General features: G+C 38.5%; 1 long non-coding RNA gene across 1 annotated transcript; it reads left to right on the top strand.

Moving 5' to 3' along the window:
- The first annotated feature begins 3,904 nt into the window (after positions 1–3,904).
- Positions 3,905–6,113, top strand: LOC139732965 (uncharacterized). Its single transcript, XR_011711055.1, has 3 exons — positions 3,905–3,947; positions 5,151–5,298; positions 6,075–6,113. It is a non-coding gene; the product is annotated as an uncharacterized lncRNA (long non-coding RNA).
- The last annotated feature ends 4,870 nt before the right edge of the window (positions 6,114–10,983 follow it).

Here is a 10,983-nt window from a genome sequence, read left to right as displayed (position 1 = left end):
ATGCAAACATCGTTACCAAAAGTGAAGCAATGCGAAGTTCATCTGGTACCAACATAATAACCCTATTTCTTCCCCACTGACCCCACATGTAAAATTTCAAAAATGTTAACCTTGCCGACATACAAAGAAATATTAATTTAGTAAAGCGCAGTCACGTGGGATTCAAACGAGCATTAATTTCAACTTTAAAAATTCCTATTTCCCTACCTCAATTTAGGGTAAGTCAAAAAGAGTTAATGTGAGTTAGCTTAATGGTTCACCAGATACCTTTCCCCTAATAAATCACATATAACGTGCTACTGTTGCTTTTGGCACTATGTCAATAATCGTACATTTTTTTTTAACAACTTGAGTTTGACTAATCAAGGCTGAATGTAGATTATCAACATTACCTGACACTGCTATCGTTGAAGGATCCACACCGATGGAAATGTTTCCTGAAGAGATGTTACCTCCGCCCAGTCCCATCTGTAGCATACTATCCACATCATTTAGAGTCATCTCCTGGTCAACCTCAAGTTCGAAGTCAGCGATGACGCTGCCTGGTCGGAATCGGGCAGATCGGATTCCATGAAGGAATGGGAGCTGAAGCAATAACTATACGTGCCAAAGAATGAAGAAAATATTGAAATAAGCTTCTCTTTTACGAAGAATGGTTTCATTTTCGACGTGCATCGAGAAAAAAAAACGTGGCAAATCAGACGTTTTCATGGTACCCTATGGGCAGATAGCGGTAGAATGAATACTGAATAAGAAAACACAAAATTGAGATATTAACGTTGTACTTAAAAGTATGTAATATCTACTAAAAAGTTTTTGCTACGCTATCATCAAAGTCAGGATTATCACCATGATCCTGATCAACGGCGTAGCCAGGATTTCATCTTAGGGGGGGCGGTTAGTCTGCGATGGAGCGAAGCGACCGAGCCCGAGCGAGCGGAGCGAGCGAGGGGGGGGGAGGGTGTGGGAGGGGGGTGTCCCCCCTCCCACGGTAAGAACTTTTTGCATTTTGATTTTGCAAATGGTGCAATTTGATGCATGTTTTTGCGCGTTTTATCGACGTGAAACAGTCCCACTTGTTTATGGTAGCAGTTTATTTTGATGTAGATTATTATTGAACAATTTGCCTATAAAATGGTATAATTTAGATACATTTCTTGTATTGATTCTTTTCACTGAATATCATGAACGCGACTGAACCCGAACGAGCGGAGCGAGCGAGGGGGTAGGGGAGGGTGTGGGAGGGGGGTGTCCCCCCTCCCACAGTAAGAACTTTTTGCATTTTGATGTTGTAAATGGTGCAATTTGATGCATGTTTTTGCGCGTTTTATCGACGTGAAACAGTCCCACTTGTTTACGGTAGCAGTTTATTTTGATGTAGATTATTATTGAACAATTGCCTATAAAATGGTGATTTAGATACACTTCTTGTATTAATTCTTTTCACTGAATATCATGAACGAGACTGAACCCGAGCGAGCGGAGCGAGCGAGGGGGTAGGGGAGGGTGTGGGAGGGGGGTGTCCCCCTCCCACAGTAAGAACTTTTTGCATTTTGATGTTGCAAATGGTGCAATTTGATGCATGTTTTTGGCGCGTTTTATCGACGTGAAATATTCCCACTTGTTTAAGGTAGCAGTTTATTTTAGTGTAGATTATTATTGAACAATTTGCCTATAAAATGGTATAATTTAGATACATTTCTTGTATTGATTCTTTTCACTGAATATCATGAACGCGACTGAACCCGAGCGAGCGGAGCGAGCGAGGGGGTAGGGGAGGGTGTGGGAGAGGGGTGTCCCCCTCCCACAGTAAGAACTTTTTGCATTTTGATGTTGTAAATGGTGCAATTTGATGCATGTTTTTGCGCGTTTTATCGACGTGAAACAGTCCCACTTGTTTATGGTAGCAGTTTATTTTGATGTAGATTATTATTGAACAATTGCCTATAAAATGGTATGATTTAGATACACTTCTTGTATTAATTCTTTTCACTGAATATCATGAACGAGACTGAACCCGAGCGAGCGGAGCGAGCGAGGGGGTAGGGGAGGGTGTGGGAGGGGGGTGTCCCCCTCCCACAGTAAGAACTTTTTGCATTTTGATGTTGCAAATGGTGCAATTTGATGCATGTTTTTGGCGCGTTTTATCGACGTGAAATATTCCCACTTGTTTAAGGTAGCAGTTTATTTTAGTGTAGATTATTATTGAACAATTTGCCTATAATATGGTATAATTTAGATACACTTCTTGTATTAATTCTTTTCACTGAATATCATGAACGTGACTGAACCCGAGCGAGCGGAGCGAGCGAGGGGGGAGGGGAGGGTGTGGGAGGGGGGTGTCCCCCCTCCCACAGTAAGAACTTTTTGCATTTTGATGTTGCAAATGGTGCAATTTGATGCATGTTTTTGGCGCGTTTTATCGACGTGAAATATTCCTACTTGTTTAAGGTAGCAGTTTATTTTAGTGTAGATTATTATTGAACAATTTGCCTATAAAATGGTATAATTTAGATACACTTCTTGTATTAATTTTTTTCACTGAATATCATGAACGTGACTGAACCCGAGCGAGCGGAGCGAGCGAGGGGGGAGGGGAGGGTGTGGGAGGGGGGTGTCCCCCCTCCCACGGTAAGAACTTTTTGCATTTTGATTTTGCAAATGGTGCAATTTGATGCATGTTTTTGCGTGTTTCATCGACGTGAAACAGTCCCACTTGTTTAAGGTAGCAGTATATTTTAGTGTAGATTATTATTGAACAATTTGCCTATAAAATGGTATAATTCAAATACACTTCTTGTATTAATTCTTTTCACTGAATATTATGAACGCCACTGAACCCGAGCGAGCGGAGCGAGCGAGGGGGAGGGGAGGGTGTGGGAGGGGGGTGTCCCCCCTCCCACGGTAAGAACTTTTTGCATTTTGATTTTGCAAATGGTGCAATTTGATGCATGTTTTTGCGTGTTTCATCGACGTGAAACAGTCCCACTTGTTTAAGGTAGCAGTTTATTTTAGTGTAGATTATTATTGAACAATTTGCCTATAAAATGGTATAATTTAGATACACTTGTTGTATTAATTCTCTTCACTGAATATCATGAACGCGACTGAACCCGAGCGAGCGGAGCGAGCGAGGGGGTAGGGGAGGGTGTGGGAGAGGGGTGTCCCCCCTCCCACGGCGAGAACTTCTTGCATTTTGATGTTGCAAATGGTGCAATTTGATGCATGTTTTTGCGTGTTTCATCGACGTGAAACAGTCCCACTTGTTTAAGGTAGCAGTATATTTTAGTGTAGATTATTATTGAACAATTTGCCTATAAAATGGTATAATTCAAATACACTTCTTGTATTAATTCTTTTCACTGAATATTATGAACGCCACTGAACCCGAGCGAGCGGAGCGAGCGAGGGGGAGGGGAGGGTGTGGGAGGGGGGTGTCCCCCCTCCCACGGTAAGAACTTTTTGCATTTTGATTTTGCAAATGGTGCAATTTGATGCATGTTTTTGCGTGTTTCATCGACGTGAAACAGTCCCACTTGTTTAAGGTAGCAGTTTATTTTAGTATAGATTATTATTGAACAATTTGCCTATAAAATGGTATAATTTAGATACACTTCGTCGGTGTTTTCACGAAGTGGCACGACCGGCCAAAATCGAGTAAATTTTCGATTTTAAGATTTTTGCATATTATGATAGTAAATACCGAGATCTACAACCTGACAAATTTTTGAACCTCAATCTCAAATAATTACGTAATAATAACGACCGTGTCACTTCGTGAAAACTTCGACTGGTCGGTCTACGATTTTCACGAAGTGGCACGATCGCGGGTTGACGGTGCGTATACGCCGGACGTCATCATAAATCATTCATCTGCCAAACATCCTCGTACGCGCGCGTCTAAAATGGCTGCGCCCAGAGCAACGGAAGCTAGACAGATGAAATCGGTAAAGTTACATTTCGCTCTGTATTGACACTTTAATTGTTCACTTTTCACATTCTTGAATGTAGATTTACGAATGAGGAATTAGAATATCAAAACAGCGTAAATATGTATTCTTGCAGATCACATTGACTTCGTTTGGCGCTGTCCTAGGTTCGTTATCTACGTGTGCAGTCCCACATCTATTATTCGGTGTAAGTTGAGAATAGGGAGGGAAAGTGATTCGAACTAAAGTCAAATGAACACGTCTCACATTTGCATCGAATCTTAATCGCACTAACTGGTGATATATTGTGAAGTTTTATTGTTTCCTGTATTACGAGCTCAAATATGTAATGCAACGACCTACTTCCCAGGTGGCAGGTAGACTGATTTAACTCTCTTTACTTGATTATGTCTGAATCTTCCAGGAATTTAGATCCATTTAAGGGAGTCTATATCTAGGCCTACAACTTCAACATCTAATTAAGATAGTTAACAGTGTTAGGGTACAGTGTTAATAGTGTTCTTGACCTGTCCAGGTTACCTGTCCAGGTTACTCTAAAAGTGATGTTATTTCACTGACTACCTTTGAATTCTCAATGAAAAAAAAAAAATGATTTTAGACTTTTAGAGTTACTTCTGCTAAAAGTCTAACGTTAAATCAGGGAGGTCCTCTTCCCACCTCCCTGTCTAAATTCAGGCGTTACCAACAACAATGGAGACTTTGATAATGTTGTCGAGAATACCGTAACAGCAAATTTGATTTGGATAGACAACAAGCAAAATGCAACGTTTATGCTCAGCACCTGATTTCATAAATTGTTCTATCATGCTATATTATGAGCCTGAAAGCCTCAATGTGGTCGTAATTGGCCTTTACGTGGCAAGTACTTTTGCCTTAGTTTGCAATTTTTCGTTTTGTTTGTTTTGATTTTCTACAATCTATGGTTCTTTGAAACACTAGGGGTTTTTTTTCGGGGGGGGGGGTGAAGGCTGGGGATTCGGAGCTGGGCAAATTGTAAAATTAAAGCAAAGAGATGTTCATTGTTCATAAACTTCAGATTCCGGTAAGCCGTAGAATATAGACCTGAAAGGGATAGGGGTGGGGGGGGGGGGGCAGTGTGATGTTTTGCAAATCTGTGCATCAATTTTATGATCTTACAGAACTGGTAGTGATGGAGTTTCATGTGACTGACATCTTTCATTCATTTTCCATTACAAACAGATATTGAGGCCTTTGTGTGGACAACCCAACAACTTGCAGACTGGAATGAAATGAGTGCTGTCCTTCGATGATGGGCTACTTTACAGTATTGTACTCCATACCGCATTCCTGCAGATTTCTCCTATCATCTCAAGCTTGAACAAGACCCGTAAGTTACATTGCTATCTGTCAAGGATTTAGAGTAAATTAGACAGACCAGTGTGTAATAGACAGTGCAGGCACACTACTAGTAATGATAATATTACTAATATGATTTGCCACATACTGAAATAATTGTTTTGATTACCTTTGAATTCTCCATGAAAAAAAAATGATTTTAGAGTTACTTCTGCTAAAAGTCTAACGTTAAATCAGGGAGGTCCTCTTCCCACCTCCCTGTCTAATTGAGGCGTTACCAACAACAATGAAGAGTTTGATAATGTTGTCAAGAATACCGTACCAGCAAATTTGATTTGGAATAATGGATAGACAACAAGAAAAAAACAAAAAAACTCCTGTGCAACGTTTATGCTCAGCACATGAATTCATAAATTGTTCTATCATGCTATATTATGAGCCTAAAAGCCTCAATGTAGACGTAATTGGCCTATACGTGGCAAGTACTTTTGCCTTAGTTTGTGATTTTTCATTTTGTTTGTTTTGATTTTCTACAATCTATGGTTCTTTGAAACACAGAGGGTTTTTTTTTGGGGGGGGGGGATGGAGGCTAGGGATTCAGAGCTGGGCAAATTGTAAAATTAAACCAGAGAGACGTTCATAAACTTCAGATTCTGGTAAGCTGTAGAATATAGACCTGAAAGGGATGGGGGGGGGGGGCAGTGTGATGTTTTGCAAATCTGTGCATCAATTTTATGATCTTACAGAACTGGTAGTGATGGAGTTTCATGTGACTGACATCTTTCATTCATCTTCCATTACAAACAGATATTGAGGCATTTGTGTGGACAACCCAACAACTTGCAGAAATGAACAACTTGAAATGAGTGCTGTCCTTCGATGATGGGCTACTTTACAGTATTGTACTCCATACCGCATTCCTGCAGATTTCTCCTATCATCTCAAGCTTGAACAAGAACCGTAAGTTACATTGCTATCTGTCAAGGATTTAGAGTAAATTAGACAGACCAGTGTGTAATAGACAGTGCAGGCACACTACTAGTAATAATAATATTCCTAATATGATTTGCCACATACTGAAATAATTGTTTTGTCTTACTCTTTCTTTAATTACAACTGTATTTGTAGTTTTATGAATGTGAAGCACTGACATAACATGGAATCCAACATTTTGACATCTAATTATCTGTAGTCATGTTGCATTTTGGTATAAAGGCAATGTTGTCCCTCAGTCTGATTTTGATGTGGTAGCAGTATGCATTTCTTCAGTGTCATGTATCTTTCAGGACTGTTGTAACTGTAGTTTTTTATTGTTAGTTTGATTATTGTTGTGTTTTTATTTTTTTATGGGGGGGGGGCAAGGGAGATGAGGAAGAACAGTTACACACTCTGTACTGATATGAGATACCATCAACTTTGCAAAAGTCAATGGCACATACTGTATGACAAATTCTTGGCAGAGACGATGAAAATGAACTGTCTCAATATACATTTATAGTTTTACTCATGTCAATGTGTTTTTTTCTTTGTTCACTCAGAAGTCAAATGTCTGAGACATTACTTACATGGAATTGACTGTGTCACTGATTTTCACTTGTGATGTCCTGCTTTCTTTATTCTTTACTTTAGTTCTGCTCCTGATTCTAGTCAACCATATGTTCATTCACCATTTCATCTGGCGTAGCATCCTCTTCTTACTGCACTCAAAGGTTACATTGTGCACCATGCTAAAGGTGAGCAAGATCAATAAACAGCATAACACCTTTTCATGTAGTATTTGGTTTTATTTTGTCATAGACAATTACTAAGAAAATCCAGTGTCAATGGACAATTAGGTGTAATCCTACTACAGTCTTGTTATGCACATTATCACATTGATTTAAACTTTATGATAAAAAAAAAGATGTATTAGCACTTTTGAGTAAAACATTACTAAAGTGTTGATATGAAAGGAACATTATCATATAATTATTTTCTTAGGGAAATCGGTGTAGTTTTAGAAATGTGTAAAATTAATTAAGAAGTATGTTATGACTGTTGTATCAAATGTCATCATTCTCCTCTGCAATGGAGAAGTAACATTGTCTGTGAAAAACAATTGTTCCTCTTTGCATAGGGAGAGAAGCAGATAACAACTGTCTACTGGAGAAAGCCAAGAGAAACCCGAAACAGCTACAAATGACTAGGGTGGCTGAGCTGAACATCTGCACTAAAATCCAAGCCATGGGATCATTGTGGAAGGAGATCATAGCAATATTTCACCACAATCACAGAGTTGCTCCACACAGCAGCATCAAACTTTTCACAAGAGTGTGTGCTCTATGAATGGACAGGCAGGTTCTAGCAGAACATTATTTCGATGTTCTTTTTGATTTTCTATTTAATGACTTTGGGTTTGTATGTGTGCAGAAATGGGGGGGGGGGTAGTGGTGTCATAAAGTAGGACATCATTTTTAATAATGATGATGATAATAATAATAATAATGATAATAATAATCATCATCATAATCATAATCATAACAATAAAAATAGTAATAATTATAATAATCAACAGTGCTTTAATATATAGCATATGGAAACATTCTGTATTATGCCTTTTGTGCTCAAGGATAGAAATGATTGAACAATAACATACAATTGCAATTACAATGATACCTTTTTTCACGTTTAGACTGTAATGGTAGAGACATTACAAGCAAATGTATGCCATTGCTTTTTTATTCAGGATAACAAATAAGTCACTACCTTTTGAACGAAGGTTTCTCTCTGGTGTATTTCCTATTTAAAGTAGTTCTTTCAAATAGTGTGGATTCAAAAGTTAATACAGTATTTGTATCAACATTTTGATCTGTGTATGAATTTTGACTGGAAGCTAGTGCAAGCTTCTTAGCACTGGTGAAATTTTTGTTCATTTTTTTTTTTTAATTTGGACACTACTCTTGCAGCAGAGTTTGGAATAGCTTGTAATCTCTGTATCTGTTTGACTGACAATCCACAAAGTAATTAATGACAAGATCAACATGTCACATTAAGAAACCATGAAGTACTGTTGTGCGTTTATCAGTAAAGTCTCAAATTTTCCAAATATTGTATGTGAAAGAATCAAGGAGATATTAAGGGACATTAATCCTATATACTGTATCTCTCACTGTCACCTTATTCACTGACATTACTCTTGATAACCATCAATCCACGGGTCTCTCTATACTGCTTTGTCACTATGATGCCATCCTCAATTTCCACTGTATTATGCTTCCCCTCTCTGACTTTAAACAGTGCTTTTCACAACAAAACCATAGCAATGTCAAATACCATATAGATGTCTCTTTTACTTTGTTTATGAACCAGCTCTCCCATCACACTATTCATTTTGTCTCCCTTAGCCCAGCCACCATTAGGCCAAACCCATAAACAATTTTCAGTATTTTTGAATTATGCCTACCCTAGCACCTGTGACACCCACAGCAGACATAAACTAAAGTCAGGACCAAGTCAAGTCAAGTTGTGCAAGTTAGAAAGGTATTAGTAGACTGCAAGAGGGATATAAAAGATTGGATGCTTACATTTCCTCTGCTTGCTCTCTCTCTGCAACTAAAAAATGCCTAATAAACTTTGACAGAAAATGTTTTCTTGGATGATATATGTACTGCAATACATAGCCATATTATTGCAGTCTGTGTCCACATCAGAAATTATGGCCTAGACATCATTATCTATGTCTTTTTATATTGTATATTTTTGTGGATTTTACTTTTGAAACAATAATGAGTAAATGCAGATCTGATAGCCACTTCTTACTGAGTTTAGATAAGGAACTTTGTATATGGTATCCTCTAGCAGCGAGAGAAAAGAAAGGGAAACATGAGGATTTTTATATCTTGCAAAATAACATGGTATGGTAATGAATAAAATTTCAGGCACATACTGTGCATAATATGAGTGCTTACAAACTTTTACAAAATGAGGGAAGATCAAGACTGTTTGCAGAAGATTTATAATACACTTTGTGAACTGTCACAGCAATTTAAACATCAATTAGTTCAGTCACTGTCTACGAGATTGTATTGCCTTTAATATGAAGAAGGTTATCCATACCAAATCAGCTAGTGTCTTTGTAATTATGTACTTGTATTCATATCATCAAATTCTAGTTTGCTTATAAAGTCAATGTTTGGTATACAGCATTTGACCAGGTTGAAGTTAGGTGATGGGATATGGAAGGAGGTGGAACATTTTGGTCATTATTTTGTAAGATTTTGGGGCTTTAAAGGCAAGAGTCAGTCTAGTCTCATACTTCTGAATAACATTTTTGAATCTACCAAAAAAAAAAAAAAGAAATATTGTAGTACCCTGAATGCCATGAAATATAGATATCATCAAGGTGGATGATACATACAGAGCTTGGTATAAATGTTAGAACATAACAGAAACCTTCGTTACATCTGAAAAATAAATGAAAGGTAATGTACTGTACCTTAACTTCATTCAAGTTGGAATCTGCATTTTATGAGTAGTATGATCCACGTATAGTTTATTGAAAAGCCATATTTAAAACTCGTGTACACACGTGGTAATAAATCTATGAATGAGAAAAGATACCCAAGTAAAGCTCATTTAGTTTTTATGTAATTTAAAAAGTTTTGTAAGGTGTCACGTGTAGGAAATAAATAGAGAGAGGGATTGTGTGTTTGTTTGTGTGTATGTGTGTGTTTGCGTGTGTGTGAGGGAGAGAGAGAAAGAAAGCGAAAGAAAGGGTGGAAAAGAGAGTGAAAGAGAGTATTACCAGCACAGAATTATTTTCTTTACAAGAATGACACATTCACAAAGCAATAGAGCAAACTGATTACATTTCATATTCGAAAACAACATGCTTCGTGGTTATAGCACGAGATACAGTAATGCTCCGAGGAAGAGAGTGAATCTTGAAAATTATGATTCGAAATAATGTGCAGAAAGACCGATGCAATGAGCTGAGAGCAATGATCAATGTGTAATATAATGAAGAACAACTCAATAATAATGCCTTTCTGCGAATGGATGAGAGATTTAGAAGGGAGAAAGAAAAAAAAAAGTATCAAACAAAATCTTGATACCCAATTCATATCACTAGTATACAAAGGAGCATCGCTAATGCGCGCGCTCGATTATGTGCGCGCGCGGCTATGAGAAATGATGAAGATAACCTAACGCGCAGCGCGTGCGCGCCGATGGTGTCACTTCGTGAAAAATGAAATCCGCACCATGCGCTAAGAATCGAAGCGGCACGGCCGACGGTGCCGGTTCGTGAAAATATTGGAAGCGTTGTTTACGTGTTTTTGTGTTTTCACGAACCGGCACGACGGACTTTGCCCGATATTTCAACGAAACATTTGTTTTTCACGATGAACCAAGAACATGAAACACACAAACAACTCCTAATCTGTCGTGCAGTGTGATATTTAGGTAACTGGACGTGAAATATAGGCGCAATCATGGATTCTGCAAAGGCAAAAACTTCAAACGCGATTATCTCGAAACTTACTTTCGTAGCTCCGGGGCCGGCTGTGCCGGTTCGTGAAAACACCAGCGACTTGTTGTATTAATTCTCTTCACTGAATATCATGAACGCCACTGAACCCGAGCGAGCGGAGCGAGCGAGGGGGAGGGGAGGGTGTGGGAGGGGGGTGTCCCCCCTCCCACGGTAAGAACTTTTGCATTTTGATTTTGCAAATGGTGC

Source organism: Diadema antillarum, unplaced genomic scaffold (genome assembly GCF_040938485.1).
Source record: "Diadema antillarum isolate AM-2024a unplaced genomic scaffold, OU_Dant_1.0 seq00000457_RagTag, whole genome shotgun sequence".
Classification (NCBI taxonomy): domain Eukaryota; kingdom Metazoa; phylum Echinodermata; class Echinoidea; order Diadematoida; family Diadematidae; genus Diadema; species Diadema antillarum.
The sequence above is the reverse complement of the archived record's forward strand: the minus strand, read 5'-3'. Positions and strand labels throughout refer to the sequence as shown.